The sequence below is a fragment of the Cebidichthys violaceus genome, unplaced genomic scaffold (genome assembly GCF_023349555.1).
Source record: "Cebidichthys violaceus isolate CVI_PGR_0920_01 unplaced genomic scaffold, fCebVio1.0.p SCAF_30, whole genome shotgun sequence".
Classification (NCBI taxonomy): Eukaryota; Metazoa; Chordata; class Actinopteri; order Perciformes; family Stichaeidae; genus Cebidichthys; species Cebidichthys violaceus.
In genome coordinates, this window is record NW_027176484.1 from 1,259,278 (window position 1) to 1,284,938 (window position 25,661).

The 25,661-nt window shown below is 40.4% G+C and overlaps 1 protein-coding gene across 2 annotated transcripts in view; it reads right to left on the reverse strand.

Moving 5' to 3' along the window:
- The window catches only part of tspan4a (tetraspanin 4a), a 112,950-nt gene extending 87,621 nt beyond the window's left edge, over positions 1-25,329 (reverse strand). The window contains exon 1 of one of the 2 annotated variants that reach the window (XM_068724320.1): positions 25,253-25,329. The gene's annotated coding sequence lies outside the window, so the exon portion shown is untranslated. Of the gene's footprint in view, positions 1-25,245 lie in introns of both variants that reach the window. The other variant, XM_068724319.1, reaches the window with a different exon arrangement.
- Positions 25,330-25,661: the final 332 nt, after the last annotated feature.

Here is a 25,661-nt window from a genome sequence, read left to right on the forward strand (position 1 = left end):
GCTCCTGTTCTCTCGCTCTCTCTCTCTCTCTCTCTCTCTCTCTCTCTCTCTCTCTCTCTCTCTCTCTGTGTGTTACCAACACTCCCCCCCTCCCCCTTTTTCTTTTCCCTCACAAGCGCCGATGCTCTCCTCTCCGCGCGCACACTCTCAAACACCCCATCCCTCCTCGGTAACTGTCCCCCAAAAACCTGGCAGCGCGAAAAAAGGCAGGAGCAAGTCATTCATATTCTGGCCACACCCTTACGAGGGAGAACAGCCAATCGGTGTCTCGCGGGCTCCCGTCCTCCCTCGTGCACACGGCAATCGCATCCCACCATCTACCAGATTTTGCACGCGCACACACATGCACATACACTATTGCATGTACATGCAACACACGAAAACTGGTGTGTGGTTAAAATACCAGAAGCCTGCTGCACTGGTGCTTCCTCCTCCTCCTCCTCCTCCTCCTCCTCCTTTCTGCCTGGAACTCATTCCACATGCAGAGGTTGTTCTTGTGCACAACCCAGGCAGCTCTCTGCACACGCTTGGCTTCAGTCATGTTCCACTCTCCCTCTGGACCTGGACTTGGGTCATGCCGCATTCACGATGCCACACTTCCTACAGATGTATTCACCCTACAACTACATCTCGACCTCCCGAAAGCGTGTCGCTTGTTTCCGGAAAAACATACATTCGCACGGAAATGCCTGCACGCTCTCCGCAAACCTGGCGGTCACCTGGGGTCAGTTGGCTCTATGAGTCCACAGGGACGTTTCAAGGCTGCAAAGGTTCTGACTTTGTTCACGGACGCGTCGCGTATTTAATGGATTTCTGTTCTGTCGGCTTGTATGTGTTTTCGTCAGACTGCAGAGGCGGCAGCCAAAGAGAGTGAATGTGACTGACTGACATGGTTGGAAAAGAGCATGAATGACCAATTCATCACATACTGACTGACGCTCGGTCAGGACCCCGTCCAGTCACTCTCTAACACACTTTGTAGCCCAGTGTGTCAGACTATGACATGTGAATAACAGAAGGAATTCAAAGAAAAACATTTGCTTAGGTTTACGTGACAAAACCACATGGGACATTTAGGAAAAAACATTATGGTTGAGCTTGAAATCAGCTTCAAAAGTTCTGAAAAGTGAAGGCAATGCTGAAGTGCCTTGAGTTGCATTCTCTCTAGTGACCATCAGGGGGCGACTCCTCTGGTTGTATAGAAGTCAAGTCTAAAATGACTCTACTTCTCTCTTGATTTATTCCCTCAGTAAACATTGTAAACATGAGTTTATGGTCTCAATCTCTAGTTTACAGTCTTCTTCAATACAGCATGATGTTCATTTAGTACATTATGGTCCATTTAGAGCCAAACAGACCATAAAGCAGGGGATGATTTAGGGCGGGGCTACCTTGTGATTGACAGGTTGCTACCACAGAGTTTTCCGGCCTTGGAGTTGACCATGTTTTCGTCTTACAACGTTAACCCTTTCACAGTGTGATTTCACTTCAAGAAAGTTTTTTTTACGACAACATATTGGTCACCTGCAAATGTCTCATTCAGCGTTCGGTTGTAGCTCCACCCTCGTGTGTCACTTCTGGTTGCAAAAAAAACAAGATGGCGACGGCCAAAATGCCGAACTCAAGGCTTCAAAACATCAGTCCGCCCACCAATGGGTGACGTCGCGATGACAACGTCCACTTCAGTCTGTGAGGTCAACAAGCAAAATGGGCAAACCGCCATATATTTTGGTCATTTCATTTTGCTTATGACGCCACTTTATACTAGCAAACAGCACGGTTCTCGTTAACTAGGTTTCCACTCAAATGAAGCACAAATTTCAACCGAATCAGCTATAAAATCGGCAGTAGAAAATGCTAATTAATGTGTGTTTCCATCCACAAGCTTTATGCAGATTTCAGGCTTAGTTGATAAGTTGGTGGTGGTAATTCTCCAGTTAGGCGCCATTTAGTAAAGTCTGTTATGAATGTGATATTAAATTGTGAAAGGTTACAGTCTCTTCATCGCTCTCAGCTGCCACTATTTTTCGTCTCTTCATATACATTAAGATTTATTTGAGGTTTGTTTTTTGATTGTACTTTGTCACATTTTGCTTTGAGCTTTTTTACACCAACTTTTCCTCCTCAGCCGAGGGTTAATGCTTTTTTTTTTCCTTATGATTTTCTCTTGAATTTCCATGTTTCCAGCTGTTTTTATATGCAAATTGAAAAAAAGTGCATAAAAACACACGTGGATCCACCTGTAGACACATTACAGCTGATCCACGCAAAGTGTCTGTAGCTTAAGTTCAACCAATAAAGGTTTCACAAGGAACAGCTGTTTCCTCTACAGAGATATTTTTTCTTTAGTACTGAGCATGCTTATTCATACATAATGCATATTGTTGAATCACTATACAAACATATTTATGCAGCATGTGGTTCATTACACGTATGTGTACATTATACGCAGTAATCGGCACAATCTGCCGTCACTTTCATGAAATATACAGATGAATGAAGCAGGAGACTCATTAAATGTCATTAACATGAAGCAAAACACCTTCCTGCTAATCATTTATGTAATCCCCAAACCTGACACATCCACCGCCACACACAACACATCTCTACCGCCGATTCTCACACACACACACACACACACACACACACACACACACACACACACACACACAAACAAAGTAAGCGTACAGTGGTGCCCCGCGGGTGGCGGCAGCTTTGATGTCCTCAGCCTGCACAAATACACAGAAGGAGGCTGGGGGGGGGGGGGGTGTTTGCCGCAGCAAGGAAACATGATACACAACATGATGAAAGAAATCATCTTAAGAACAAAGGTTTTATTGGGCTCATATTAAAGTACTTTATGAATCGTTGGGCTGTAAAACAATGAGGGATGTAAATGGACTGACGTGCTCACTGCACTCTGGTCTCCATGCAGTCATAAACAGGAGTCAGGCTGGCTTTCCCCTTGTTTAAAGCTGCAATATGAGTCTCCTATGAATATCTCCAGTAAATGACAAAACAGGCTACAAGGATAACTGCGGTGCGCGCTGAGCGGCAGAGCGAGCGTATACGAGAAAGGCTTTTCCGCGAGACTGGCAAATTATTTAGAGCTGTTTGCCTGGTAGAATTTCAGCTTATGCAACTGCAATCATTTCAGTTCACGCTTTTAACATGATGCTATTTTGGGAAAGTTAAAATGTTCAGACTTTACTGTTTCAAGGCAACCAGTGGTTTTCTCCTTGGACGTTATTAGGAGGCTGTAAGTCAACGGTTACGGCGTCGCCGTGCAAAGAAGGGTCGGTTATGTGCATTCATGATGTTTACAGGGATGCAGAAGGCAGAAACGTCTTATCTCTACGTCACATCGTGATTTTTTTTTTCTTGATCACATTTCAATCTTATTGTTTTCGAAAGGTCTCAAGTTATTAGTTTGTTATGGTGATATTGATATAACAGTTGAAACCACATGGTGGACTGAACGGGTCCAATGGATCTCTGATGATTATTATAACCACATTTGTTTTCTTCATTTCTCACGCAGATCATCTAATTGACTTTTGTATATTTATTACATGAATATAAAGTAAGGAATAGGACGGCTTTGCTATTTACTGGCTGACAGTTCTTCTACCTGCTCCCTCACCAAGGGCTCGCTTTTGGCCGGCTCTATTTAAGAATTCACATGAGCTGGAAGTGTTGATAGCATTTTCATTCAGTGTTGTTTTTCCCGTCCATCCAAAGATGCTCTTTATGGTTTAATCTATTGATCAGAATTGACTAAATATCATACAAACAAGTACAGTAATAGTATTTGACAGTTTTTTACTAGATGAACATCATGCTGTATTGAAGAAGACTTGAAACTAGAGATTGAGACCATAAACTCATGTTTACAATGTTTACTGAGGGAATAAATCAAGAGAGAAGTAGAGTCATTTTCTCATTGACTTTTATACAAACCAACTTCAAGTCTTTTTTTTCCCGAAGATACGTGCGTAAACAAGAAGTTGATAACCAATAAAAGCACACAGAATAACGGTGTTTTTGGTTGCAGTCAGCTGTGTGAGTAGTTCCGTTAGCCGTTAGCAGCGGCAACTTAGCTGCTTGTGCACTGGTAGTTACGCTAGCTGTTAGCTGATAGCCAAACACATCGTCCAAAACAATAAAACTGAGCAAACTGTTTTCCCCCACTGTGTCTCACTAGCGACCCCTACGGGAGTAGTGAGTGAGGAGTCAGCAGGAAGTCAATGGCAGCATGAAACAGGCAATGAAAGGTGTTTTGAGAAAGTGTGAGTCACCGCAACTACGACAGGTCCTTGAGCATGCACAGCCATAACTGGATACCCAAATTATTACGCGGTTTGGTACAGCAGAATGCAAGATTAGCCATGGACAGACACTGAGATGTACAGACACTCATTCAAACACACACAACCAATCTCACTATCTCCTGGTGGAAATGGTAATAAATTGCATCTTAAAACTCTCTCAAACCACCTGAAAGAGTTGTTTTGCTGTAGGTTTTGCGCGACAGTTTCTGCCATTTTCTGGCCATTAATAATCTGCAGACCAGAATATCACATGATGACTAGTGTTCAATAATTTGCTAATATGATTTGCAGTCAAGATGTCACTCTCCAAAAACACAGCTGTGTGTGAGGCACATAAGCCGACTGAGAGCACATTTTCACAACAGCGTGACGCCATGAAGAGAAATCAGAGCCATGAAGATGAATATCAACGACTCTGATGGGAAATAGATATGTTTTACTCAACCGCGCTGACTCAAGAGGAATTTAAGAGTCGCCTCGCTGACAAAATTGCAATTTATGCATAATAAAACAAAAATAGATGAATACAGACACCAACAAAGTGTTTGGTAAAGACAGAAACCAGCACTGGAGAATTAATAACGAAGGACAACAAAAAATCAAAGAGTAAATAAATTATTAAAAGCATTCGAGTGAAAAAGGTAATATTATAAAATATAGTATAAATTGGATTGTTGTGGAATAACTGCATATTATATCTATCGTGAGGCTGTCAGCATCTTCAAAACACAATGGGATTATAAAGCAAAGGCTTCTACTAACAATCTTTTTGCACGTCAAATATTATAAAACCTCTAAATATTTAGATATAATGTTGATGCACAGTGACAACAGAACAGAAGAGAAAAGTGAATGTCCTCGGGCTGTCATCCTCCACCATATAGTATAGCTTAGTTTATCTTGTGTGTGTTTCCTTATGTGGCAACATGTGATGACAAAATACATTTCAATGTGCAACCCTGTTGTCCAATGACAACAAATCAGCTTTAAAACCTGAATGTGATGTATTCAGGAACCAAAACGACTGTGTGACCTCGACTGTGTTTACCTGAAGGAAAATGTGGCTTCGCATTCTTCACAACAAAAATCCAAACTGGTGTTTTGATTATGTGTCAAAGAACTAAATCGTGCTGAGAATTGTTGGCATTGCAATGTATTGACTGCACAAGCACAGCACGTACTTTGGAGACGTGAAGACTCCGGGTTGTAAGTTCTAAATTTGTTTGACCCGTCCACCTCCACTCCCTCGCAATATATACGTAAGTGTCCTCTCTCTTTTTTTTTCAGTCGTCGTAGCATCATCTTGCAGTCGCTTTCACATTGCAGTCAGAACACTACGTGAGGTCTTATTGCACCCAAAAGTGACGTACAAATTGTCCTGAGCAGATCATATTTGGGTTTGGACCAATGAACTGATTCACAGACCGACATTTCCATCCCAGATTCACACCACTCTTCTGCTCCGACTGCACTAATATCGATCGCATGGTAACAATGACTGGTGATGCTTTTTTTTATCAAACAGCTGACATTGTAAATTATATATCAATTAAAAAAACAATCAACTCGCGCTTTAACCGTCATGAATGACTAATATAAATCCACAAAAGCCTGAGAGTGAAAAATGAATGAGTCACACCTGGGTCATTATTAATGTGACTGAATGTGGTGACTTAATACCTTTTGTACAGTACGATTACGTATTAATTAACGCTGTTAACTAAAAGATTTAATTAATATGTCAATTCAACGAGGGGATTTTACATGAGTGGACACAAAACAGTTAAGTAACCATGAAAGCATGCGAGCCGACCTATTGTTCACCGAGCATGTGTTTTGTGTGTGAGCCAATTGATGTCTGCAGTTGTGTAAAACGACACGGCGAAATGTAATTACGCCGTACTCTCTCGCTGAGAGCCAAACAGATATGCTGCATATGCAAAGAGATGAGATGTGGGCGGCAGGAAAGAATGGCTCTACTTCTACCGACGCGTCTTTATTGTGTAAAGAAGAAAATGAAGACGCGAAGAAGTGTGTATCCAGGCAAAGAAGTAGTTCTGCTTTTGGCTTGATTTACTACCTCAGTAAACATTGTAAACATGAGTTTATGGTCTCAACCTCTAGTTTCAAGTCTTCTTCAATACAGCATGATGTTCATTTAATAAGTATGTTTTCGTTTTATAACTTTATTCCTTTCAGTGTGTTTTTACTTAATGAAAACATTTTGGTCTCCTAAAAATGTCTTTGGTTGTACTTAGCTCCACCCTCTCAATTCTGGTTGCAAAAAAGCAAGATGGCGACGGCCAAAAACCAAACATTTAGTTTCATAAACTTGGTTCAGGAATGGGGACCACGCCCCGGATACAGCTCATTTCCCCGGCACAAGTACTTAAGCACAACAAACCTGTTTACTTCCTCTTTGACTCAGTTTCCACATCCCTCCCCCCAACCATGTTTGCTTTCTCTTCTTTTTCCTCTCTCTCTCTCGCTCTCTCACTCCCTCTTTGTCTCACTGGATTACAGGAACAATGGGGGACTCTGCACTTCATCCTTCTACCTCGACCCCTACCCCACATCCCTTCATCCCTCTACCTCGACCCTTTCATCCCTCTACCTCGACCCCTTCATCCCTCTACCTCAACTCCTACCCCACATCCCTTCATCCCTCTACCTCAACCCCTTCATCCCTCTGCCTCGACCCCTTCACCCCTCTACCTCAACCCCTACCCCACATCCCTTCATCCCACTACCTCGACCCCTTCATCCCTCTACCTCGACCCCTACCCTACATCCCTTCATCCCTCTACCTCGACCCTTACCCCACATCCCTTCATCCCTCTACCTCGACCCCTTCATCCCTCTACCTCGACCCCTACCCCACATCCCTTCATCCCTCTACCTCGACCCCTTCATCCCTCTACCTCGACCCTTACCCCACATCCCTTCATCCCTTCATCCCTCTACCTCGACCCCTTCATCCCTCTATCTCGACCCCTACCCTACATCCCTTCATCCCTCTACCTCGACCCCTACCCCACATCCCTTCATCCCACTACCTTGACCCCTTCATCCCTCTACCTCGACCCCTACCCTACATCCCTTCATCCCTCTACCTCGACCCTTACCCCACATTCCTTCATCCCTCTACCTTGACCCCTTCATCCCTCTACCTCGACCCCTACCCCACATCCCTTCATCCCTCTACCTCGACCCCTTCATCCTTCTACCTCGACCCTTACCCTACATCCCTTCATCCCTCTACCTCGACCCCTTCACCCCTTTCGCAATAAACCTCTCGAAACTTATTTTGTTGTATGGCGTGGTCCTTGTTAGTGAATAACTCGTTATTATGAATCCCACTGCTCTTTCTGACATGACCCGCCCTGTGCAGCATTCAAGCGCTAGGATTGGCCGGGCGTCCACGCTCACCAATGTACTGGTAACCTGATTTGTTCCGATATCATCCTCTGACCAATGAGCTATCCTCGCGGTCAAGATGGCCAAGATGGCGAAGGCCAAAATGTCGATCTCAAGGCTTCAAAACGGCAGTCCACAAACCAACGGGTGTCTTAAATACAGTCTGTGGTAAGAAAGGATAAACAAGCATCTTTTTCTATTTGTTGTAGTGCTCACAGCCTAAAGGTAAAATACCCATCATTCGGGACGGTGAACTGAGGAAATTAAACTTTAATTATTTATAAAAAAAAATTACAGCAAAGGCTGCCTCCACAGGAAAAAAACTAATTGGGCTTAAAGTTGTTAACAGCAGGTTTGTGTCTCCTCGTGTTCCCAAAGGAGACAACAGGAGTAACAATGCTCAGATCTAGCCTCAATGAAGACCGTACATGAGCATAACAGCCATCTACTGTATATTTAAAGAAGGCCTGACAGCATGTCTGTTGTGAAACATTAAGAACAGAATCTCAAAGAGCCTGTGGAAGTAGTATTAGGGGCTCTTAATGTGTCAAAATCTATTCAAATTATTTTTCTTATTATAATCATATTATTATCTTTTAACACTTTGTGTTGCATTAAATGCATAAATTGTGCTACATAAATAATAACATTAGTGCTAATTATAAAAAAAATCTTCTTCTTGTTATTATTATTATTATTATTATTATGCATGAATACATAAATACAGATAATTATTTTTATTTTAAGTTATTAATATTATTATTTTAATAACGGCAATACTACTACTACTACTACTACAATAATGCTGATGATATTAATATAAATAAATAATTATGCTTATTATTATTATTTTTGAATAAATATGAATACATCATATGCATGCAGCACTGCAGTATTTGTTGAGACTGCAGGAGGCGGACAAATAGTGTAAACCGGGCTTTGATTTTGAAGAAACCTAATCACTATTACAGATTTAGCTCAATCATTAAGTCAAGATTAGAACTAAGTAGCAGCATTTATGAGCTGCTACGAGAGAGGTTTGTTAATCAGCACCTTGACTCACAAAATAGCTCCAAAGAGGCCAAATCATCTGTGACCAAACTGCTGCTGCATCAGTCGAAATAAAACTTTTTAACAAGATTTTAAAACGTCAAGCAGAGCAGTCTGGAAAGAGAAAACGAAACGGCTGAAACAAAAATACACTTGCAGCCCCCTGCTGGCCATTAGAAAGAATGCAGGTTTAGCACGTTAACGCCGGCTTCACTTGTTAGAACCAGCAGGTTGACGTACCAGGTTAATGGACCCGATCTCGTGGGAGGCCGTATAAATAGCACGACATTTTAAGGACATTCCGCGTGTCATGATAACGTATTTTAGGCTTTTTTTTTTTTTTCATGAGTGGGATTTTACACCACGTTGTTCCTGAGACACGGTCGCAGTTAGATTTAGGCAACAAAAACACTTGAGTTTGAGGGAAGACATCATGGCTGGGCTTAAAATAAGTACGTAAACCAAGTAAAACACGGCAAAAACAACACTAACGCAACTTCAAAATAACTTTGGGAGACAAACACCCGTCGTTTTTTGTTCGACCCATCCACCTTCCCTCCTGAATGGCGTAAGAAATAATACTTGTAATTGCACGTTAAATGACTTACTAATTGTGCTTCACGCGGCATTTGGTGAGAGCGGACTGAGTTAACGCTTAATACATTAATATGTCACTATGTGTGTGAACAATGGTGGCAGGCTGATTAACACATCCAAGCTGTTAAGAGGATAAAACTGCGGGTGACTTCCATTATTTACACCTTGCGGCTCTCTCATTAGTCCGGCTCATGCGACACAGTAAACCCGATGGCCGATGAACAACCGGTATCTCTGACTCAATCATGTGTTCTTTCACTCTGCAAAATTGACAAGGAAATTGCATCCAGGTGAGACATTAGTGAGCCTGTGACAAACGCTGGCAACGCGTCAGAAGAAATCTTTCAGACCTGGCACAGAACGGTAATTCCCACCTATTAATATTGCCATCTATCTTCATTCATATCTCATGTCAATTCATCGGGACTCTCCTTTTCATTCGGGGTGTCAGCCGCTGATTCCTGATCTCTTCTCCACATCTCTGAACACCCAGCATGGGGGGGGGAAACAACAATCTGCAAACATGATGCACGCATACAGTACGTGTCACATCCGTCACATTTGCATTCTGCCGCTAATCCCTCTGAGGTTATTACCCTGCTTGCCAGTCAAACGCGGGCCCAAGAAGAGACAAATATGCTCTCTGTGTGGATTTGTATTTATGGACATAAAGGGAAGAAAAAAAAAAAAATCCCCCGTGGGAGGAGAGGAAGCAGCGGGGAGGGGGGGGGCGGGGGGGAGTTGCTGTAAATACACTCATGTTACAGACACAAACATGTAAAAACATACATGCATGAACGACCACCCCCACTGTGTTGACACGGTAACGGTTACTTGACATACATACAGTACACTCCCACTCCTAGATTATACTACTTTAAAAAAAAAAAAAAAAAAAAAAACTATCTATTTTCAGCACATTGCTTTTAACAAAAATCCTCTTTCACTGAAAGTATCCAACTCGTTGTTATTTGCAGATAAAACTGAGAAGGCTGTGATGTTTTAAAGGTTTACTTCACAAGTGTTTCCTCAGACGCTGTATCAAATGGTTTTGGAGCGAAAAAGCAAATTAGATCGGCCTCATTTCAACGCCAACACACACACACACACACACACACACACACACACACACACACACACACACACACACACACAGATCACAGTCTGAAATCTGATTTGCGAGGCCCGACTAACGCTTCTTTAAAATCTGAGTTGAATATCAAATCAAACGCTTTAAAATCTGATTTGCGGGGAAAATGCTTTTAAGACCCGGAATGCGTGAAATGTCTGAACCTGGACCGTCCCGTGATTGTCCCATTTGCATTGCTCATTACACTACAAGTGAATAGATGGACTCTTTAAGTGCTTATAACCACAGTGCCATGTGCGTGAACGTCCAATCACTGAGTATTCAGAAAGCATTTTACTAATCAGTATCTTTGATTAGCGGACGTGCTCTCATCTTTGAATGGTTTTGAAGTGTAATGAGATGCGGTGTGAGTTTCCTTGTGTGACAATTGAGCATTTCATTTCACTGGTTGTGCGCATTAGACGCTAATATTTTACAATTACTCACTGTATATTTTGAGTATCTATAAATCAACAGGCGTTGCATTTCACCCCATTTGGGGTTTGTTTTTGGTTCTTTTAACCGTGGGCCACACACACAGAAACACACACACACACACACACACACACACACACACACACACACACACACACACACACACACACACACACACACACACAGCGACATCTGTCCGCCCTCATTCGCTGCATTAAGAGGCTATCACATCAAAGCACGTGCGCAGCACAACACAGCCGAAATCCCAGTGTGAGTAATCTCATCAGGGGGTGTTCAGACAGGTGGCTGTGTGCAGTCCAAAAAAAAAAAAACCCTGCTTGATCCAGGAGACGGAGAGCACCAGAGAGATAACCAGCGATAGAGTCCCCCGGAGCCGACATGAAACAACTCGGATCAAGACATATCAATTGGTGCACGAGTGTGTATTGTGTTAGTATGTGTGTGTGTGTGTGTGTGTGTGTGTTTGTTTCTGTGTGTGTGTGTGAGCTCCTTCTTTCCTCAAGGACCCTGGTCCACGGTGCTCTGCTGAGGCTGTCGATAGTGTTTGAAACACAGATACAGTAGCTTTCAGCGGGAGTCCCAAGGGCATCCAGCAGTGTTCTCATCTAACCTGACAGTCTGCAGAGGAGCCGAGCTGCTAATGTCTGCTAACGTTACAATCACGTCATGTGTCACGCAGGCAATTTTCTGTCATGCGGTGCAGGTTTGCCTTCTGCAGCTGCCGTGATAAAGCTCACAAAGGCTGAAATGGATTTAGCACAACCAGCAGCGGCAGGAACAGCACTTTTTAATGAATCCCATTTGTGGAGATGTTTTTCTTTACGGGGTCCTTGAATCAAGGTCCTGAAAAAGAAAGCGTTTCTTCGATTGTTTGTGTTTCTATGGTGACGTTACACCAGAAGTCGAGTTACGACGACTAATCCTCGTCGTGGAGAAAATGTGTTGCAAATATTTAAAATGAACGCCATCATGTTTTTTAGAAAAAGACCAAATGTCCATCTTGAGTATAAAACTATCTCCATGACAAGTGAGCAAACTTGAGTTAATCTTGTTTTATCCAACCAACGGCGATACAGTTATCTGTCACGACACAATAAAATACAATGTTGGGTTTTAAACGTAACACATTTGTGGTACAAAATGGTAAAAGAGGTGGATTGTGGGTAGAGCTGAGGCAGCAACAGAGTATCACTAGCTAGCAGCAAGTGACCTGAGAAAACACCCACCTGTCACTCAAAGGAGGCCACGCCCTCAATTAGTCCTAGACCTTTTAAGCCTTAATATAATTAAAACAGGTGAGTTGTATAAAAATGTATCCCCCCGTACAGTTGCCATGAACAGTGTATTATATATATACGTATATATATATATATATATATATATATATATATATGTATATACATATATATATACGTATCTATATATATATACGTATATATATATGTATATACATATATATATACGTATATATATATACGTATATACATATATATATACGTATATACGTATATATATATATATATATATATATGTATATATATATACGTATATATATACGTATATATATATACGTATATATATGTATATATATATACGTATATATATATATGTATATACATATATATATATATATATACGTATATATACGTATATATATATATACGTATATACGTATATATATATACGTATATATATATATATATACGTATACGTATATATATATACGTATATATATATATGTTATGTTCAACAACCGAACTGCAGTATTTGACGCACTGGGAGTGAGGTGGTCGCGTAGCTAACTGAACCAAATGCCAAAGCTAACATTAGCATGCTAATATAAAATATTATTATATATAATAATATCGAATAAAGTCAATCTATCACTTGGTAAAATGCTGTATTACAATGATGTAAATTGGGAAAATGAACAGAAATAACACGTTGTGCCTGACGTCGGTTAGCTTAGCATAATCAAATATGAATTATATAATAATAATATGTATTTAATTACTCTTGGTGTATCGTTTTTCCCTATTGGCAATGTTACAGTGAGTAAGATCATTCCTGAGTGTATTACTACCTGCTTGCTCCCCTGTATGTACATAATATGCATCTATTACAGGGATAGTGATGGGAAGCTGCAGTCTAATTAAATGAAAGTCTTAATTTTTCTCACTTAGATGCCACCCTTGGAAGAGCAGCTGATCTGCCCCCACGCAGCATGGGTCAGATGGTTAACAGCGATCAGTGTTGCGCAGTAAATAACTTGCTCCCAGAGATGAAACAGGGTTTGATCATCAAATGTGTGCAAATGGGGTTTTTTTTCTGGACGTAAATTATATGTCTCACTGAACAGGATCATTTTGGTATTTAAAGGAGGCGTCTTCAAAGTACCGAGCGGTTGATGTGTTCTGCTGTATCGCCGTTCCTTCAACTAAAACACGATGATGAAAACAATAAAAACAGCTCATCAAACAGACTTTCACATCTCCCGTCTGCATCATGAAACATTCATACGTGTTTTGATGACTGGGTTTACGTCTTGGAAAAACTGGACAAAGTGGATATTTTTAGTCTTTCTTTCAAGCGACGCCTCCGTAGCTCATTAGTATCAACTGTTATAGCTGAGCGTTCGTAATGTGGCGAGACAGGAAGGTTTAGATGTGAATGTGGTAGGAGGCTTTATTAGTGCATGGAAATTAATTGAAACACTCCAAACACAAATTTGACTGATGTTCTGTTTTTTAAAAAGAAAATGACTGCTGTGTTAAGACAATGTGACAACGATGAGACATCCTGCATGTGTTACTCAAACTCGTACCAACACAAATACAAGCGAGTAAATTAGAGGAGAATTCTGATGCTGTCCAGAGACTGGATGTGGCCGACACGCGACAATTTACATGTTTTATGGGGTATTCCTTATAAAAGAAAGAGTTAGTATCTTAAAATAATGAGTTAGTATCTTAAAATAATGACTTAATATCTCAAAATGATGAGTTAGTATTTCAAAATGAGGAGACTAGTATCTCAAAATGAGGAGTTAGTATTTCAAAATGAGGAGACTAGTATCTCAAAATGAGGAGTTAGTATTTCAAAATGAGGAGACTAGTATCTCAAAATGAGGAGTTAGTATTTCAAAATGAGGAGACTAGTATCTCAAAATGAGGAGTTAGTATTTCAAAATGAGGAGACTAGTATCTCAAAATGATGAGTTAGTATTTCAAAATGAGGAGACTAGTATCTCAAAATGATGAGTTAGTATCTCAAAATGAGGAGACTAGTATTTCAAAATGAGGAGACTAGTATCTCAAAATGATGAGTTAGTGTTTCAAAATGATGACTTAATATCTCAAAATGATGAGTTAGTATTTCAAAATGATGACTTAATATCTCAATATGATGAGTTAGTATCTCAAAATGATGACTTAATATCTCAATATGATGAGTTAGTATCTCAAAATGATGACTTAATATCTCAAAATGATGACTTAATATCTCAAAATGATGAGTTAGTATCTCAAAATGATGAGTTAGTATCTCAAAATGATGACTTAATATCTCAAAATGAGGAGTTAATATCTCAAAATGATGACTTAATATCTCAATATGATGAGTTAGTATCTCAAAATGATGACTTAATATCTCAAAATGATGACTTAATATCTCAAAATGATGACTTAATATCTCAAAATGATGAGTTAGTATTTCAAAATGAGGAGACTAGTATCTCAAAATGAGGAGTTAGTATTTCAAAATGAGGAGACTAGTATCTCAAAATGAGGAGTTAGTATTTGAAAATGAGGAGACTAGTATCTCAAAATGAGGAGTTAGTATTTCAAAATGAGGAGACTAGTATCTCAAAATGAGGAGTTAGTATTTCAAAATGAGGAGACTAGTATCTCAAAATGATGAGTTAGTATTTCAAAATGAGGAGACTAGTATCTCAAAATGATGAGTTAGTATCTCAAAATGAGGAGACTAGTATTTCAAAATGAGGAGACTAGTATCTCAAAATGATGAGTTAGTGTTTCAAAATGATGACTTAATATCTCAAAATGATGAGTTAGTATTTCAAAATGATGACTTAATATCTCAATATGATGAGTTAGTATCTCAAAATGATGACTTAATATCTCAATATGATGAGTTAGTATCTCAAAATGATGACTTAATATCTCAAAATGATGACTTAATATCTCAAAATGATGAGTTAGTATCTCAAAATGATGAGTTAGTATCTCAAAATGATGACTTAATATCTCAAAATGAGGAGTTAATATCTCAAAATGATGACTTAATATCTCAATATGATGAGTTAGTATCTCAAAATGATGACTTAATATCTCAAAATGATGACTTAATATCTCAAAATGATGACTTAATATCTCAAAATGATGACTTAATATCTCAATATGATGAGTTAGTATCTCAAAATGATGACTTAATATCTCAAAATGATGAGTTAGTATCTCAAAATGATGAGTTAGTATCTCAAAATGATGACTTAATATCTCAAAATGAGGAGTTAATATCTCAAAATGATGAGTTAGTATCTTAAAATAACATCTTAATTTCTCAAAATTAGGACTCAGTATCTAGAAATAATGAGAGCCAAATGGTGACAGTGGAGCGCTGGATAGCTGCACACATTTTATATTCATAAAAGACATGTATTTATTGTATCTTCAGCCAGTTAGAATGTTCCATCCTCCCTGAGCATGACGAGCACATGGGGAGTCATCCAGCCCCGTCCTTTTCACCACAGACCCACTAAATGGCTCATTTAGCTCCCAGTGGCCAACTTCAAAACTGCGTGCTGCCACTCCAGTAACCCCAGAATCACCGTTAGCAACTAGGAGTAAAGAGGCTCCACAGTGTCAACTCCAATCACAGGAGTCACAACACAAACACCTTACCGTCTGTAAATAATCCTCCTGTTATGAGGATACACATGCAGGCTGTGTTTTTATCTACACGACAGGTTGTGCTGCAGTGCCTTTTGTTTCGAATATGATTTGCAGCACTACTATCTATTCTTTTGAAGTACTAACCGAGACTACAAACTATCTGCTAATTAATCTGACTAATATGTAAACAATTCAAGGTTAAGGCGAGAATAATACTGTCTGGGCAGATAAAGCAAACATGCAGCTCCTCTTAGTGAATTATTCATGAAGGAATTATCAGGTTATTAATGCAAGGGCTATGTTTTTTTTTTCCTCCTTACTACTGTATTTTAAGCATTATACAGTTTGTTTTTAAGCCCTCCATTTGACTTTTTATGAATAAATCACCAAACATTTGGTGTACAAAATGGAATTCTCCACCACAGCGCAGAGCACAAAGCTGGACGGACAGGAAGAGGAGAAACCGAGTGTCTGAGAGCTTACCGAGCCTCCGTCAACACAACTCTCTAAACTTTCCCGTAAAGTATCCTCCGCCGGAGAAGGCAAACACAAGTATCGGTAACGTATTCCTGCTGACTCTCGACAGCTTTGTCTCCATGGCAACTAATCCGCAGGCTGTGGCAGTAAAGAAGTACCTTGTGAACTTCTCAATGAGAACGAGTCACTGTGGAGTATGGAGAGGCAGACTGTGAATGTTAATTATACCTCAGACCTACATAGGAACCCAACAAATAAGAGCAGAATTAGGCATTTCTCTCTCCTGTGTGTGTGTGTGTGTGTGTGTGTGTGTGTGTGTGTGTGTGTGTGTGTGTGTGTGTGTAGGTGTGTGTGTGTGTGTGTGTGTGTGTGTGTGTGTGTGTGTGTGTGTGTGTGTTCAAAAAGATATCATTTGATTTCCTTTACCTCATCACTAAGCATATATGTGTGGACATGTCTAGATTATTAAACAAAGGGCCCAAACTTCCACTTTATGGTCATTTTATGTCTCTTTATACTAGTTTTGCATTTCTTTGTGGACATTCGGCATATGATTGTGGTCGTTTTTTGCATATCTTTGTGGTCGTTTTGCGTCTCTTTGTGGTCATTTTGTGTCACTTTATACTCGTTTTGCGTTTGTCTTTGATCTATTTGTATCTTAGTAGTCACTTTCAGTCTCTTTGTGGCCGTTTTGTTTCTCCTTGAGACAGTTGTGTGTCTCTGGGGTCATTTTGCATCTCTTTGCAGTTGCTTTTCAGTTGTTTTAAGTCTCTTTTACGACCATTCGGCACTTCTTTGTGTACATTTTGTGTCTCTTTGTGGTTGTATTAAACTCTTTTTGGTAACTTCTCTTTGTGGTCCTTTGATTGACATCAACAAATAGCAACACTCACTTCAAAGAGATGCTCTGTCCCAGGGGCTCTCTGAATACTTGGGCCTGGGCCCAGTAGGCCCGTTCAGTAACCCATCCATGCCCATATGATGATAAACAAAGTTTGGCCAAGATGGAGCAGCTCTCACAAAGGGCACAGTAATCAAGTCAACAAAGGCGTCTATATAATGGTTGATTACAGTGCCGGAAGAATTACTGCTAACTGGGACTAATGATGTGTGACATTAGCGCCTGTGAGCTGAATGGGGACGTAATTGGAAGAAGCCATCCATAATGGCATGAAAAAAAATCTATACTATTAGTCAGCATTCTCAGAGTGACACCACTTTTAAAAAAAAGATAATATGGCTAATTAAGAAAATCCAGTACTGAGAGTGTGATTGCTCAAAGCAGGTGTGAAAGAAAATAAAATGCTTAAAAGATTCAGACTCTGGCTTTTCACAATCAACATTTTTCTGTCAGTGGTTGTTTACTTCACTGACAACTTCTGAAAGACACAACTCCCCTTCACTTCCTCTCAAATAGGTTGTATTCAGATGTTTTTGTTTTGTGATCGGCACAAACTAACCCATAAATGTTCAAGTGTGTTCTTTTTTAGCTCATAGTTGTTTACAAATTAATTAAAAATGAAAAGCGGAAATGTTTTGAGGCGATGGTTGTTCAAAGACTTCACATCATTTTTGGATGCATCCAATTTGCCTTAAAACGCCCTTTTGGGTTCTCTGCAACTCAAAGTAACTTGTCGACTTGTGTTCACTTCAGATGGAATGACGTGCTTTAAATACCAAATACTTTTTTTAGGTACTTGGAGGCAGCAGGAATAAGCTGAGAACACAAAAGTGATTATTACCTATTTAAAGGTGCAGTGTTTAGGATTTGTAGCCACCTAGTGGTGAGGTTGCAGATTGCAGCCAACTGAAATCTATCTTGTGGGACAAGCAGTTGCCGACATGAAAACACTAATGGCCTCTTTTTTTAGAGCCGATTGCTTTAGCGAAGGCCATTTGGAGAATAGCAGAGCCAGTGGCAGCTAATTTGTGTGAGCAAACAAGTCGGCAGCAGGGCAGAAGAGAGTTAGTTAAGCCGTGAGGATTTCGAGTGGAAGTTGCAGTTTGAGCAGAAATAAATGCTGCAGCTCCTCAAGACAAACAGAGGATTCCGATGTTTTGTTTTCTGGCCCTGCAGACCAGAACAATGGTGTCTCCCCCTGGTTTGTCCATTCTGGGCTACTGTAGAAACATGGCGGCTCTGTCTGACAGAGCGGGTCTCAGTTTCAAGTCTTCTTCAATACAGCATGATGTTCATTTAGTAAATGATGGTCCATTTAGAGTCAAACAGACCATAAAGCAGAGTATGCTTTAGGGGCGGGACTACCTTGTGATGGACAGGTCTCTACCAGAGACGTATACGGCGTCTCTACGTCACTCCTCCATGGTTCAAATATCGTAACTTCCGTTCACTGGTTGCAAAAAAACAAGATGGCGACGGCCAAATCGCCACATCCAATGCTTCAAAACATCAGTCCACAAACCAATGGGTGACGTTTCAACGACTACATCCACTTCTTATATACAGGCTATGGCACGTCCAGCCCCCCCCCATCTTTTTCTTCTTCTGTTGAGTTTCATGGCGTTTGGCATCACTAAGTGTTGCATTAGCGCCATCTACTGAACTGTCCCTTGCCCACGTCTGTTCCGGCATTGCTATAGCGTGTGTTGTTGTGAATAGTTCATGAATAGTAGCGCATGTGTGAAAAGTGAAAGGTTATCCCAGTCATTTACCGGGGTCGATGTGTCAAAGAGGTTTATAAAAAAATGCTAATGTTTAGTGCTGATTCGTATTGAGAGGACTATGACAGATCAAGAGATATTTGACAGAAAAATATTATGTCGGAATAAGAAGCTACAACTGATTGTTTCCATTTTAAAAACTGCACGAGAACCAGTCTTAAGACAAAATAGAGTAGATTCAGCACTAGAATGTGTAAGTGCTTCAGTGGCTGAGCAGAAAAAACCCCCAATAAAAACAGGCTTGAATGAATCCTATTCGAAGTCTCTGCAGCGGCTTGAAGATAGCTGTTCACAGAGGCTCCCCATTGAGCTGGAGCAACGCTGCACACTTTCTGAACAGTTGAAAAGAAATCCAGATGTGACAACCAAACAAAGACACATCTAAGAAGAGCTGAAGCTGTAATTTCACCCTCAAACTGTTTGTGTTTGAACGGGATAATAAAAAAAAAATAAAAAAATAAAGAACTGGGGAAAAACAAAAGAATTAAAGCTGTGCTACAATTTTCATTAAAAAGTATTCCGTGCCGATTGTCAACAACAAATCTTTTCAAACAATTTCTTTTTCTTTTCACTTTGACTTCAGTGCGGCGCACATTTCAGGACGCCATGGGGGGGGGGGGGGGTTTCAGAAAGTTTGTAAAGCCATTGTACTCCACATCTTGTAAACAGTAGCTCTTCATTTTAAAGTCATGACAATTGATTTTTTTTTTTTCCCCCTCTGACGCAATAGCATGATCTGCGTCCGGGGAGCCGGCCTCGCCAAAGTTACACCAAATCCATCAGGGTCAGCTGTAAACGAGTGTCAAGCTCTTACTTCGGACTCCGAGAAACACGCAGAGAGAGAAAGCGCTCGATGAAAGGGAAGCAAAGATAGAACTCAAACCACACGAACAGAAATGTACAGGAAACACTTTGACACCGTGTTTTAAGAACTCCCCATTGCGATGCAAAATTACATGTCATGTAAAGCTTAGTCTGCAGTTGTTGCACCACAAAGAAGGCTAAAAGGAACTAGACACAGAATGTCAATGCCTGCTGCTATTTTTATCACTCAAATCACTCAAAACAAACAGTTAAATAGAAGATAAAGACAGGGGGAGCAAACTATGGTGGGCAGAATGAGATGTAGTGGAGGAAACATCAAGAAATACAGTGTGTGTGTGTGGGGGGGGGGGAACAACCCCGCCTTGTGTGTTTTCTATTTTTCTGTGTTAAACAGGGCGTGAGACTGGGAGAGTCGGCAGCAGTGAAAAGAGTGCGGTTATGTGGGCTTGTGGTCTTTCACTCGGCAGCGACATCTCAGCAGAGCTCTCAACGAGGACGGAACAGAGGGGACAAAACAGACCCTTCGAAATGTGAGAGGCCGTGCTGCTGTCTCGCATCCCGAGAGGACCAGTGAAGAAATAAAACAACAACCGTGTGTGTGTGTGTGTGTGTGTGTGTGTGTGTGTGTGTGTGACATCAAGTGTGTACAGTTGAGAGCAAAATTATTGTCGCTGTGACTTTGGCTGTCAAACACACTCTTTATTCCTCTTTATTCGTTGTTGAGGGCAGCCTCAAACAAATCTGTCCCCCACACGACCCGAATGGAAGAAAAGTACATTTAAGTACACGTATATATATATATATATATATATATATATATATATATATATATATATATATATATATATATATTTATTTATTTATTTATATATATATATATATATATATATATATTTATTTATATATATATATATATATATATTTATTTATATATATATATATATATATATATATATATACAATACATTTAGGCCTATTGAGTTAACTATATACAAGTGGATGAGAATGTTGTTATTATATTGTGAATAAAAAAGGATTGTATCTACTTAAGTTGTAGTAGCGCTTCATTATCAGTGGAATTTTGCTCTTGCTAAGTCCCGCCCCTCGAACGCAGACTGGCCAATCATAGCGTAGCATCGGCAACTAGCTACAACGGCTAGCTGCAACTCTCCGCCTCTGCTCCTCAGACTCTCATGTATGGTTTCAGATGCTCTTCATGTTCAGGCTGGTTTAGTGGGTTTGGAGCTGTGATACTGATAGTGATACTCGTTACTCGAGGTTGGAAGGAGATCTACGTTTCTAAAATGTTAAGTTTCTACGTATGACCGATACAGATGTTTTGCTGTTGTTTGCGTTTGTTATAGCAGCTGGTAGACAAGGCTCCAGGCAATTTTTTTTTGCGCCACCGTCCCAAAAATATTGCTAACTGCTCTGAAGTCAGTGTAAACCACAGACTGTATATAATAAGTGAACGTAGTTGTCGTGACGTCACGCGTTGGTTTGTGGACTGACGTTTTGAAGCCTTGAATTTGGCGTTTTGGCCGTCGCTATCTTGGCTTTTTTCAACCAGTGAACGGAAGTGACCATATTTGAACCGTGGAGGAGTGACGTAGAGACGCCGTATACGACTCTAGTACTGACCTGTCAATCACTGTGTAGTCCCGCCCTAAATCATCCCCTGCTTTATGGTCTGTTTGACTCTAAATGGACCATAATGTACTAAATGAACATCATGCTGTATTGAAGAAGACTGTAAACTAGAGATTGAGACCATAAACTCATGTTTACAATGTTTACTGAGGGAATAAATCAAGAGAGAAGTAGAGTCATTTTAGACTAGACTTCTATACAACCAGAGGAGTCGCCCCCTGATGGACACTAGAGAGAATGCAGGAGACACTTCAGCATTGGCTTCACTTTTCAAAAAAGGAGGTTGCTGCCTGGTGTAAATGTTGTATTCACTGTTTCCTGCCGCCTCGTTCGACCCAGAACAACTATCAAAGTTTAATCTTCCCGTTTCTTATCTAATACAGTTCCTGTTGGCCGAATTATTAATTCATAATGACTACTTTTGTAGTATTTACTGTGATGGTGATGGTCTGCAGTGTTGCAAGGTTCATTCAAGGATAACAATTTTTTTCCTTGCTACAAATTGTGTTTTTGCACTACCTCTCACCGTGCACTGGCTCTCCATCCTGGATCACCTCATGTCACCTTCCTCCTGATTTCCCTTCAGATACTGTCTAGTTTTCATCTCTGTGCTCATGCAATTCCCCCTACCAGAATCAACAGCTAAAGAAATACCTTGCGTATGTTACTTATTTTCAACAGAACATATATATATATATATATATATATATATATATATATATATATATATATATATATTTGTACGCCTCTCAGCTCTTTCTTCTTCTGGCAGGACTGGGCTTAAAAACTGCTGGCATGAAATATAGTGAGGGAACAAAGGGGAGAGAGGACCGGCTGAAATCTGGCAAAAAAGAAAAGAAAAAGAAAAGTAGGCTCCTGAAGGAACAGACGACTGGGAGAAATTGGGTGAATTTAGAGCAGAGCAGTGCACACACACACACACACACACCTGCAGCACAATGCAGCCTTGTTATATCCACCTTAGCCAGTGTTCAGGGCCATTATCTAGGGAGTTGCCACACCTAGACGAGCCCACAGGTTGAGCTCCCGTTGGACAAACAATTAAAGAAAACACCTCCAACATATTTTCACCGCTGCCGTCGAAATAGCTGGAATGCCATTAAACGCCACGGCAATTAAAACCAAAAAAAACTGTGTATCGGCAGCAGCTTCGGTCTTGGCCAGTGATTGCAGGCTGAGCGTAAACAGCGGGCAGCTGCCAGCAGAGTCATCAGCTCCAGCCATACTCAAGCTGATGACATGAGGGAGGACATGAAGGGGGGGGTAGGAAGCTGTCTCCCCCTCTTTGCTGTCTCTGTCTGCACATCCTGGAACGTGTCAAGACAGTGTGACTGTCACCGAGCGAGAGCTGGAGATTTCATGAGCAGCAGTCATTAGGTTTATATATAGAGCGTGGGTTTATTCATGAGGGGGAAACATGTGCCCTTCAATAGTCTGATTCATCAATGTGTGCAGGCTGGTCCCATCCAGCGTTCGTATGGCTATACCAACGAAAAATGATGCGCTGTGATTGGTAGACGTCCCACAAAATCAATGAATCCACGTCATCATGAACCGGGAAGTATAAAGACCGCAAAAGCAGACACAGGGCGGGTAGGAGGGATGACGGAAGGGTCAAACATGATCATTCACCCAGTTTACTCCCCGTCAACACTGATTTATTAGTCACAAAACTGGCGTACTTTAGTACCAGCACTTCTGTAGTTTCCTAAACCTAACCGAGTATTTTGCAATGTTTTCCTGAACCTAACTAAGTAATTCACGATCTTAAGTACTTCACAATCTTTTCCTAAACCTGACTAAGTAGTTTTGTTGCCTAAACCTGACTAATTAGTTTTGTTGCCTAAACCTAACTAAGTAGTTTTGGTGCCTAAACCTAACTAAGTAGTTTTGTTGCCTAAACCTGACTAATTAGTTTTGTTGCCTAAACCTAACTAAGTAGTTTTGGTGCCTAAACCTGACTAAGTAGTTTTGTTGCCTAAACCTAACTAAGTAGTTTTGGTGCCTAAACCTGACTAAGTAGTTTTGTTGCCTAAACCTGACTAATTAGTTTTGTTGCCTAAACCTAACTAAGTAGTTTTGGTGCCTAAACCTGACTAAGTAGTTTTGTTGCCTAAACCTGACTAAGTAGTTTTGTTGCCTAAACCTGACTAATTAGTTTTGGTGCCTAAACCTGACTAAGTAGTTTTGTTGCCTAAACCTGACTAAGTAGTTTTGTTGTCTAAACCTGACTTAGTAGTTTTGTTGCCTAAACCTAACTAAGTAGTTTTGGTGCCTAAACCTGACTAAGTAGTTTTGTTGCCTAAACCTGACTAAGTAGTTTTGTTGTCTAAACCTAACTAAGTAGTTTTGTTGTCTAAACCTGACTAAGTAGTTTTGTTGTCTAAACCTGACTTAGTAGTTTTGTTGCCTAAACCTGACTTAGTAGTTTTGTTGCCTAAACCTAACTGAGTTTCCTGTGAAGACAGAAGTTTATTTTGAAAAGACTGTTTGCATATAACGAGCATTAATTGACACGTGTTGCTGGACGTTGGTCGGACAACACAGGAAAAATGAGGAGTAACTTTTCGTAGAATTGTGATGTTTTAATGCATTATCATAATGCATCTCAACTTCGATGTATTTTGTTTATATAATATAGGTTCTTCAGCGCAGAGGCTCCGTACAGAGTGAGAGTTTCTAGGCGAGAAAAAAAGTCAAAGTGTTGCTTCTTATTCAAATGTCTTGTAGCCGCACTGCATTCTGGTCGGTTGTGGTTTCTGTCAGTGGCACATAAAAATGTAAAACCTCTCACTAGACATTTCTCCGTGTTCGACAGACGACAATCAACACAAACTGTAAAATCTATCAAAGAATCTTTCTGCGACCAAATGGGAGATTTACTTTCCTACTTTTAAAAATGAAATAAAAAATACACACCACAAAACAACAACACGGGCAACAGGAACATCGTCTGTTTGAATAGTTTTTAGTGTGGACCCCTTTAATGCTGCCTTCACTGACGTTGCCATAAATGCTTAATGTGCCACATGTAATATGGAGCAGCTCCATGTGGGAGAATTTAACCTAACATAAGGGCACATTGTACGCCAGTGAATTCCTCTGCACTCTGCCAGCCAGCCACGGCTTCAAGAAATCACTGAGGCCTCAAGTTCCTGTAACAACTCCAGAAAAAAAAAAAGAAAAAGTGATGGGAGGGAATCACCGGAGGAATGGTCGGTATTCTGAAATGTTGTTCTTCTCCACAAGGTTTATTTCTGTCTTTCATCGAGGCTCCCAGGGGGGGAAAACGTTCCTCAGCCAATCAGAGAGCTTCATTCTCACCACATCACCACATTTGCACAATCACAACATAAAACTACGATAGACAACAACTAACAAGCTGGGGGGAAAAAAACAACATTCAAAAGAGTCAAATCACACAAGTATGATTAATGTAATCCCACCCTTTAACTAAACATTCATTAACCGATTCACGCAAGATAAATGGAACCAGGACGTAGTTTATCCATTCTAATTAGACAAACTCAGCCGGCTAAAGCACACCAATTTATCAAAGTTAAATCTTTAAAACAAGGTCACTGACATCAGTGTCGGAGCTGGAATACAGAATTAAAGACAGGAAGTGGAGGAGAAGAGAAGTCAGGAACAAGAGTTAGTGGATTTAGTCTCATTGAAATACAGAGAAATGACTTACCACTCACTTATCTCACTCCCGGCTCTCCCTCTTCTTCCCTCAGTGTATCACAAAACTTCTGAAGTTGCTTCTCTCCACAGACTCCCTCTCTCTCTCTCTCTCTCTCTCTCTCTCTCTCTCTCTCTCTCTCTCTCTCAACATGGATGCACGTGCACATGTGTGAGAGAAAAAAAACAAAACAGCAAAAGGTCGACACCCAGTGGTGAGTAAAGCTATCGCACTTAATGTAAGACAATCCTCCTTTGTGGAGCCGCCGCTGACATTTTGCAAAAAGTAATTTACAGGAGGAGCAGCATCTGATGAATACAAAAAGCTGCTCGTAACAAACACAAACAGACGTCCACAGACGTGCTCTGTGGTTTATAAGCAAATAATTTTTTCATTAGAGGAGTAACACTGTCATCGCGTTCCCATGA